Source organism: Chionomys nivalis, chromosome 12 (assembly GCF_950005125.1).
Source record: "Chionomys nivalis chromosome 12, mChiNiv1.1, whole genome shotgun sequence".
Classification (NCBI taxonomy): Eukaryota; Metazoa; Chordata; class Mammalia; order Rodentia; family Cricetidae; genus Chionomys; species Chionomys nivalis.
The window spans coordinates 12,508,880-12,519,275 of record NC_080097.1 but is presented as its reverse complement, the minus strand read 5'-3'; positions in this window follow the sequence as shown (position 1 = coordinate 12,519,275).

Genomic DNA, 10,396 nt, shown 5'->3' with positions numbered 1-10,396 from the left:
GAGAGAGAGAGAGAGAGAGAGAGAGAGAGAGAGAGAGAGAGAGCAGGTTTATTTCCTGAGGGGACAAAGCGTAATTCTTCATTTTATCCTTTTCTCTCTTCTTCTACTTTCTTTACCTCTTATCTCTTTTATACCACCTAAGACAACAGTTTCTACCCAAGAAAAGATTACTTCACAACCACAAGTTATTTATTTTACAAAACAAATCAAAATCATTACATAGGAAGAAATCATACTATCATCACAATTTACATAATTTTTCTTAGAAGCCCACAAGTAGCTAACCATTTTTCTTTGTATTGATTCTCTCAACATAATATCTTCACTCCGAGCCAGCTATTCATTTACTTTTGATCAACAGAGTTTCAAGCCAGTCAAGTATATTTCAGGCAGTTCCCTTTGTATTGCCAGGCAGCTGTTTGCAGTTTCAGTGTAGCAGATTCCTTTCTTTTTCTAGTCTACAAACATTAAACAAGTGGTCTAGCTAACCATTTATTTTTCTTTTTTTCTTCACACATATTAGGACTATTTAATTTCATTTTAGAACTTTGTTTTTTCAAGGTACATATGTAAACCTGTGATTAGTTCTATAAGTTACATGACCAAGGAACTCAGACCTAACTTTGGGTAAAGGAATGTAATTGCTTTATTTTATCATCAACTTCTTTTTAATAGGCAGAATTCATGTTCTATAGAACATAAAACTTCCTTGTTCTTATTTTCCATCCTCTGTGAATCCCACATGGAACAAAAGGGAAGATGATTTCCAGCATATTTTTGCCTTTTAATACCTTTTATTGGAGCATATAACTAATTAGATTATTGGCATAATAACCTAAATCATTTCCCTAATCATCTTTGCTATCTGTCTTAACCATGGGTACTTTTAAAATATTGATCCAACTAAGCATCATTGCTCTAAAATATTCGTCTTCATTATAATTTGAAAGTAAATTGCCCAGTGAGGAGTGGGATTTTCCCATGAAACAAACACTATAGCAGATACAGTGGAATCGTATCACATAGTCATCACATTATGCCCAATACAGCAGGAACACAATAGCAGTAAATAGAGGAACGCATAACAAAGCCAAAATGGCATTTTGAAGACTATCCCCATGGTACTTTGCTTTTCTAGGTTGTGCCTATCACAACTTTGCTAACTGGTGAGTTGTATGCCATGAGCTTCATTGCTGACTGTTGCTCATCTGACAAAGCCACCAACAAAGTAACAGATCATGGCAGATCTTTAAGAGTTATACCCCAACAATACCAGTAGCACAGACATTGAGGGAAAAAATTAATAAATGGGACCTCCTGAAACTAAAAAGCCTCTGTAAAGCAAAGGACATGATCAACAAGAAAAAACGACAGCCTACAGAATGGGAAAAGATCTGCACTAATTCTACATCAGACAGAGGTCTGATCTCCAAAATATACATGAAAATCAAGAAATTGGTCATCAAAAGAACAAATAATCCAATAAAAAAAGGAGTACAGACCTAAACAGAGAACTATAACAGAGGAATCTAAAATGGCTGAAAGACACTTAAGGAAATGCTCAACATCCTTAGCCATCAGAGAAATGCAAATCAAAACAATTCTGAGGCTGGGTGGTGGTGGGGCACGCCTTTAATCCCAGCACTCAGGAGGCAGAGGCAGATGGATCTCTGTGAGTTTGAGGCCAGCCTGGTCTACAAGAGCTAGTTCCAGGACAGGAATCGAAAAAGCTACGGAGAAACCCTGTTTCGAAAAAAAAAAAAAAAAAAAAAAAAAAAAAAAACAAAAAAAACCCTCTGATTTTTCCATCTTATACCTGTAAGAATGGCCAAGATAAAAAACATTGATGACAACTTATGCTGGAGAGGTTGTGGGTAAAGGGAACACTCCTGCATTGCTAGTGGGAATACAAGCTGGTGCAGCTCCTTTGGATGTCATTTTGGATTTGAGAAAGAGCAGACCCTCAAGGGACAAAGCGACTATCAGAAAGGGCAATTATCATGATGGCTGGACTGAATTCTAAGGGAGAGACATCACCACCTATTAGTTGTTTTGTCTCCTCAAGCAAGAGGAACATCTCCATGCCCTCTGAACAACTAGAACTGAGAAAATAAACCAGATGACTTACTTATAAATGTATATTACTCTCTTGCCCAAATTCTTACATAAGTTTATGACCAGGTCTAAAAAATGTAAATCTTTTAGTTCTTTTCCCAAAGTACACATTGACCAAATCTCTTCATTTTTTTTCCTCATCATCTTTGTATCTTTAATTGGTATTCAGGACATGTGGTTGAGTGCACGTAGGTGGGGCTGCTGGAATCAGGACTTTTGCTCTCAAACTTTAATTATATATGAGTATGAGTTTGTATAGACTGTTTTAGGGGCAGAAAATTATTCAGCTATTGTCATAATGCTGAAACATTTTATTTCTGTGGCACATTGGTGATACTTATTTATGCATTTAAACTTAAAAAAAAAGAAAATTTAAAACTTTTTTTCCCTTGAAATTCTTTCCATTCCATTGTTTAAATAGTGCATCAAATATTAGCAGATTTGAAAGTTGTCATAGTTAACTTAAATTGTCACTTGTCGTACATGAGAAGATAGAGTTTCTTTTGATTAGTCTGTGATCTTATCTACAGAATTTTATACTTTCTTCCCTTCCTTCCTTCCTTCCTTCCTTCCTTCCTTCCTTCCTTCCTTCCTTCCTTCCTTTCCTTTTTCTTTCTCTTTTTCCTTTTCCTCCTCTTTCTTCTTTTCTTATTTTAGAAACTCTTTAGTTTATTTGAATCCTTACATTAGTCCAACTCCCAAAAAAATGTTTCCTGGTATCAACCATTTCCTGGTTGAAACAATTTTAACATCAAAAGTAAACAGATTTAATATTTCTCTCAGAACAGAAGCATCAGAAGAACTTAACTGGAAACTTTAAACTCAATACATCTTTTCCTTCTACTAATCTTTGGAGTTTTAAGGCAGTGTAATTTATATTTTGTTTATTTGGTGATTTTTGTTCTAAGTTTTATGGGTTTCTAGGGTGTGCTTCTGCCTCCTCATCTATCTGATTGGCTTCCTCCATTTTTACCATGCCTTGGTACTGTGTGATTTCCATTACTGTAGAGATTATGTGGAAGGTACCTCCTTTCCAATTAAAAGTTGGGGGCTTGCCGGGCGGTGGTGGCGCACGCCTTTAATCCCAGCACTCGGGAGGCAGAGGCAGGCGGATCTCTGGAAGTTCGAGGCCAGCCTGGTCTATAAAAGCTAATTCCGGGAAAGGCACCAAAGCTACAGAGAAACCCTGTCTCGAAAAACCAAAAAAAAAAAAAAAAAAAAAAAAAAAGAGTTGGGGGCTTGTTTGTTCCTGCATTTCATGGCAATCATCTCAACTGGAGTAAAGTTTTGCTTTGACCGCCACGCTAACTACCACATGAGCTCTGCTATTATCATCATGCCTGCTTTCACTAGAAGATGATGGGGCCTTTTATGCAGTTGAATTCTGTCCCTGTTCCAATTCCTCTCATAGAAATTTCTCTAGTAAGATTTACTTGGATGACATAAATAGTCATCATTCCAAACATATCTTTACCCACACCTATAACCCATTTATTTAAAATCATTACAAAGCTTAGAATGATGACTCATAGTATAATCTTTTAATGGTCACAATTAATCTCTTGCATCACATGACTATGGGTAATATTTCACTGATTTATGCTCAAAATAATATGGTCTTAGTTTTGCTTCTTTCCTGGGTGGAGTCATGAGATTTCTAAACTATGGATATAAAAGGTAAATTTCCAAGGATATATTCTTCTCTCCTCCCTTAAAATTAATTCAGTTGGAGTTGATAATCACATGGAAAAGAAAACTCCTCTCTACAAACAAGAAGCATAACTTTCCTCTAGATGTATAACAGAATGGTAGGAATAACTATTTCTACAGTGAATTCTGTGCTTTCAAGCATTAACATTCTTGCCTTGATGTCATTGTTTATTATTTTAGCTAATTTTGGTTATGGTGTCTTCTCTTTTAGCGAGCAAAGGATTTATTTGGCTTTTGCTTTCATATCACTGTTCATTATTGAAGAAAGTCAGGACAGGGATTATAACAGGATAGGAACCTGGATGAAGGTGCAGAGACTGAGGCCAGAGAGTTCTGCTTACCTGCTTGTTCTTTATTGGGTACTCATCCTGTTTCCTATAGAACTCAGGACCACCAGCCAAGGACGGCCCCTAGCACAGTGAGGTAGGTTCTCCTACGTCACTCAATAGCTAATAATATACCCTACAACCCTATGTTATTTATGGAGGCATTTTCTCATTTTGTGGTTCTCTGCTCTACAAAGACTCCAGTTTGTGTGAACTTGGCATAAATGTGACTTCACTGATGAGCCTGTTCATTTTTCCAAGTTATAACACAGAAAGTCTATGTTTTTCTTTACCCTCCTTCTTTCTTTATGTGAATACATGGTCAAATCTGAATCCTGCTTGTCCCAAAAATCTAAATGCCCTTGCTATTTTCTCTGAAGACATTTGGCATGTCATGAAATAACTTAGTTTGCCTAATTCTTTGACCTTTACCTAAGAAAGCAGTTTTCTTACTCTTATCCACCTACCTTCTGGCATCTGCTAAGATCTCAAGCTTCTCTGCCATGTTTATTTATTTCAAAGTCTAATAAAATTCTTTGCAAGTTTTCTTCTGAGTCCATTTTTTTTAATATGCAAGGCTTAGAATTTTCAATAAAGAACCTGAGTTTTCCAATAACATTAGGAGTTTTAATTCTGAAAGGGAATTCTGTGAATAAAGATAGGAAGACTGGTTTTCCTGAGAGTTATGGAACTTCAAAATCCCTTAAAGAAAACAGAAAACTTACCTTTGTTTGTATGGAAATAAAACATTTTTGCTGTTGTTGCTGTTTATGGGCTGGGTAAAGGTTTTCACCTTGAAAAATAGAATTTCAATTTATTTTTCATGACTTCCCAGATGTCTCCTAATAAAGCAGAAATAGGAGGTGGAAAAATACTGGGGCATCTAGTTTCAGTACTTTACATTCTTCCCTGAACTTTTCCTATTGTGCAGCATTGCTGTAAGGACAACCTGAGAAGACAGAAGTCAGAGAAACAGAGACAACGACCTCCGTCAGTAAGGTCACACTTACTGACCAGAGGCACTGATTCACATCACAGTTTTGGATCAGCTTGGACTGAGGTCAAATGTTCCAAAAATGCTCTGGCCAGTAGCACTTGTTTACGCAGAAAACCCAGTATAGCCATCAGTATAATAAACTCATTGATACCTTTAGAGTGGTCAGAGTGGCCTGAGAAGCTCAGTTTCCAATGATTCAATCTTGTCCCATAAAGTGACAGAAAGGAAGCCTTGTTTGACTGTGGTTTTCAGAACTGTATCACTACCTGAAACATACTTGAGGTGAGAAAGCACCTATAGTTTTATAGAAGCTTGCTTTTCCCTAATTTCCATAATATACTGGACAGAAATTCTTACAGGTAGAATCCATATAAAGCTTAAAAGCTCTGTGAGAAATGAGAAAATTATTAACATAGTTTCTTGATTTTTCTTTTTTTTTGGCATAAAAATACATGATATGGGATTTCCCTCTGTATGCTGTGAATACCACTGATGATTAAAGAGAGTGGCTTGGCCTAATAGGAAAGAACTTAGGTAGGTGGGGAAAACTAAACTGAATGCTGGGAGAAAGAAGGGAGAGTGAGAGAGAAACCATGCAGCACCATTGGAGAGAGACACCAGAACTTTAGCCGGTAAGCCACAGCAATGTGGCAATACACAGATTAATGGAGATGGCTTAAATTAAGATATAAGTATTAGTCAATAATAAGATAGATTTAATGGGCCAAGCAGTGTTTTAAATAATATAGTTTCTCTGTGATTATTTTGGGTCTGAGCTGTTAGGAGGCTGGAAAACAAACAAAAGACTTCTTACAACAAATACATCTTCTGTCTTCTTGCACGATGGACCAAAGTGGTGCAAAGTGTTGTCTTTGCTCTCTTTAATGCCCTCTCCAGTCTTTTAGCATTTTTCACATGTATTCTAAATGCACACTTCTTGCATGACTTTTCTTCTAGAAAACTAATGTGGATGTCTGAAAAGCAAAGCCAATTTCTCCCTCAAGTTCCAGGTTCAGTATGGAGGGACAAAGAACTGTAAAAAAAGGATTCATCCCAGTTAGGATTTTTCCATCTGTTATCATTTTCCATAAGTATATCACTTCTGTGTCCTGCAAAAAGCCCCCATTGTCCATACCTCACCCCAAATGGAAATCTGTCACAATCCTCTGCATTCCAAGGCTGGAGTTGCGCAAATCCATATTTTCCTTTAACCAGATTACCAGCATGCAAGATGTCCATCCTTTAAAGGTAGTGTAGTGACCTAAATGAATGCAGACAGATTGTAAAAATATATACAGCTTTAATGGGGAAATAGACTTACAGAACCAGAGGTACCCGGGGAGAACAGGAAAGCAGAAGGGTCAGCTGGGAGCGCCCGCAATCTTTATAAGTAAAAAATATCCTCGGGGGACCCCGCCCCCTGTTAGCAAGGTGATTGGCTGGGTCCCCCCCACTACAAGATAGAGAGTGGGGAAAAAAGAATTGGGTTGTGAGGTAATTCCTTATTTCCAATGCTGGTGCTCTGAGGAAGTAGGTTATTAATACCATATAACTAAACAGGCCGAGAGACAACAAATACATCATTTTTCTTCTCAGCAGATTTTACAGGGAGAAGGTGAGAAATGAGAAGTCCAGGAGTCATTTCACAGCTGTGGCTGTGCTTGCCTCTGGCTAGGTGGTTGGACAGGTTTCTGCAACTTCTGCTGCCTGCACTTCTTTCCCCAACATCTGTGTTCTTTGCCCTCATCCTCTAGATATCTGGCTTTAGACAGCTCTGCAAACACAGAGCTGTGTTTGTGAGTATAAACTTCTTGGCTACATAAGTTGAAGCGAATTCAGAACTATCAAAAGTGTGTATATGCTGATCTATTACTAACATGTACATAGGGATTGAGTTTTAATAAATGAAATTCAAATGTGTCTGCATGATACAGAATATAAAAATATCCCAACCTGTCCTTAACCCCTTCTGCTACACTCACTTCTTTCTGGAAGCTGGTCAAAATAGTGACACAGTGGTGATTACGTCACAGACTTCAGTGGCATTGCTTCCCACATCTGTCTCCTACTTTCATCATTGGTCCCAGTACAGAGATCTGTCACAATTCCTTGCACTTGATGAATAGAGCAGTCTATAACCTAACAGTATTCTCTATATATTCTGTTTTGCTATCCATTTACACTGTTCAAAATTAGATAAAATTTGTAATAAATTGCTGGTGAATATTGCCCTTCTCTTCCAGTCATTATCATCTCTATAATGTCATTTCCTTCTGTGCTATCATTTTGGTCCAATACACACTAAGGAAGAAAGAAAATGCATATGCCTCAACTTCTGATGTATGATTTTTACCATAATGCAAACATGTTTTATTATACCCAATTTGTATGTCACACAGTATCATTATACTTCTTTTGCTATTCTGAATTCATGAATTATTTTTTGCCTTAGACATTTTCCCAGTAAAATTTGTACAAAGAAAAATAAAATAGACAAAAGATGCCCATCTCATGCAAAATAGATAGGGTTGTTCTTGTGTTCACATCTGAATTTGAGGCATTCTTACAGCCCATGGAAGCTCAGCTCCTGCCTTCCCCATATGGAGAGAGCTTGTGTAAAAAGTTATCTTAGGTGCTTGAACTTCAAAGAAATGCTTCCCAGGTCATACATTAATGCCAACCTGCATCTCTGCATCTTAAAACTGGCAAGTTGTTTTTTTTATTTTTTTATCTTTCTTTTTTTTTGTTTTTGAACAGATTTAACAGATTTACACTTCAAATGGGACAAGAAAGGAGTTCTAAGATTTCTAAAGTCCAGGCTCTAAACAAATGATGGCCAGAAGCTGAGGCAGTGGAGTCAAGGGGAAGATTGAAGTGGCTTTGGTCAAATGCTATAGATTTCCAACTAGATTTCATTAACTTCCCTGCTAGACTCGTCAGTATGGAATGATTAAGGAAACCATTTGGTAGAAAATGCTACAAACTGAAATACCTTTCCTAATCCATTGTATTTGTTATACCCTAGATGGTCATTTTGTTTTTAAGACTCAAGAACTAAACTTCACAGAACAAGATGGAGTTTCATTTATAATCAGATTTGTTAACGAGTTTTCCATGTATTTTTTTTCTGTATTTGAGAACTGTCCTCGAAATAGACAAGACTAGACACTCTACTCCCCTTCGTCCTCTTCCTTCCCTTTGTTTCTCTTCTTCTGCAGGCTGTCATGATTCACTGTGTCAGAGAAGGGTTAGTTCTTTATAATGTGATATATGATCAATGTCTACTATAAGAAAAAACCCTCAAAAGAGCAAATTGCTAAATAAATACACCTGTAGTGACAATTATCACCTAAAGAAGACAAAATGCAGTTTTACCCTCAAAGAAAATAAACGACCCTTTATTCTAAAGCAAGCTTAAATGGCAGTAACATTATCCCAATATATGGATTCAGGTGCCCGAAAAACATGCTCCAATGTATATATGTGTGTGGGTGTACATATATATAATGATGATAATCAAAGGAGACACTAAGACTTTAGGAGCAGGGTGTATTGGAGGAGTTGGAGGAAAAGAATGAGAGGTAGTGACAGGCATAATGTAGCCACACTACTTATGTAATAAGTTCTTTATTTTTATTTTTTTCTCTCACATATTGCAACCCAATATGTTGCTGTTCCCTCTCTCCTGTCCCCCCCCCAACCCCTATCATTTCTCCTCACCCTTAGGTTCACCTCTTTTCTGCCTCCCCTCAGTAAAAGGAGGTCTCTCAGGGACATCAACCAAATATGGCATAACAAGGCACCACATGCTGTCATATTTGTGCTGGATGAAGTAACCCAAAAGGAAGAAGAGTTCCAAAACCTGATAAAAAAGTCAAACTGCTCCAACTGTTAGGAATCCTACAGTAACACAAAGCACTTCAGCCATAACATATATGCAGAGGATCTAGGTTGTATACTTACAAGCTCCATGATTTCCGGGAGCCCCCATGAGTCACAGTAAATTTATTCTGTGTCCCATAATCGTGTGGTGTCCCTGACCTCTCTGGTTCCTCTGTTTCTTCCTCCCTATTTTCCTCAGGAATTCCCAAGTGCCAGCTACTGTTTGGCTGTGGAATTCTGTAGCTGCACCCATCACTTGCTGGATTAATACTCTCTGGTTCCTTTGAAGAACACTCTGCAGTCAAGATAAATTGTAGGCTAATGCGTCTGGCTTGATGTTACAATCACTCTACTTGAGACCTTTCCTGGTTACAGAAGATGGCTAAATACAAACTTTAAAAATGCATAAAACAAATAAACAAACAAAAACTACATGATCATCTCATTTGATGTAAGAAAAGATTTTGAGATAACACAACACCCATTCATGATAACAGTCTTGAAGTGATACAAGAGACATATCTAAACTTAAAAAAGGCAATTTAGAACAAGCCTATTGTCGTCATCAAATTACATGGATTGAAGCTCAAAGAAATTCTACCATTATCAGAAACAAGACAAAGCTGTCCATTCTTTCCGTATCTATTCACTATAGTTCTTGAAGTTAAGGTAGAGATATAAGATAACTAAAGGAGATGGAATGGATACAAAATGGAAAGGAGGAAGTCAGAGTATCAAGATGTAGAGATGATATGATAGTATACACCAGCAACCAAAAATTCTACCTGTGAATTCCTACAGGTGAGAAGCACCTTAAGGGAAGTATCTTGAAACAAGATTAATTCAAAAAATAATTAGTAACCCTCTTGTGTACAAATGACAAATTGGCTGGAAAAGAATTTATGAGAAAAAAAACATACTTCACAAATAATATAAAATATCTTGAGGTAATTGTAACCAAGAAAGTGAAAGACCTGTAAGACGAAACTTCATGGCTTTGAAGAAGGAAATTGAAGACGGTATCAAAAGATGTAAATATCTCCATTGCCCATGGATCATTAGGGTTAACATTGCAGAAATGGCCATTCTACCAACAGCAACTTAAAGATTCACACAATCCCCAGCTAAATAAGAACACAATTCTCTACAGACCTTGAAAGAACAATGCTCAACTCCCTATGGAAAAACAAGCAAGCAAACCAACAAACAACAACCAGGATTCCTGTACAATGAAAGAACTTGTGGAAGTTTCATCATCCCTTATTTCAAGCTTTACTCCAGAGCTGTAGTAATAAAACCCATATGGTATTTCCAGAAAATCACACACATTGATCCATAGAATTAAATGGAAGACCCAGACATATAT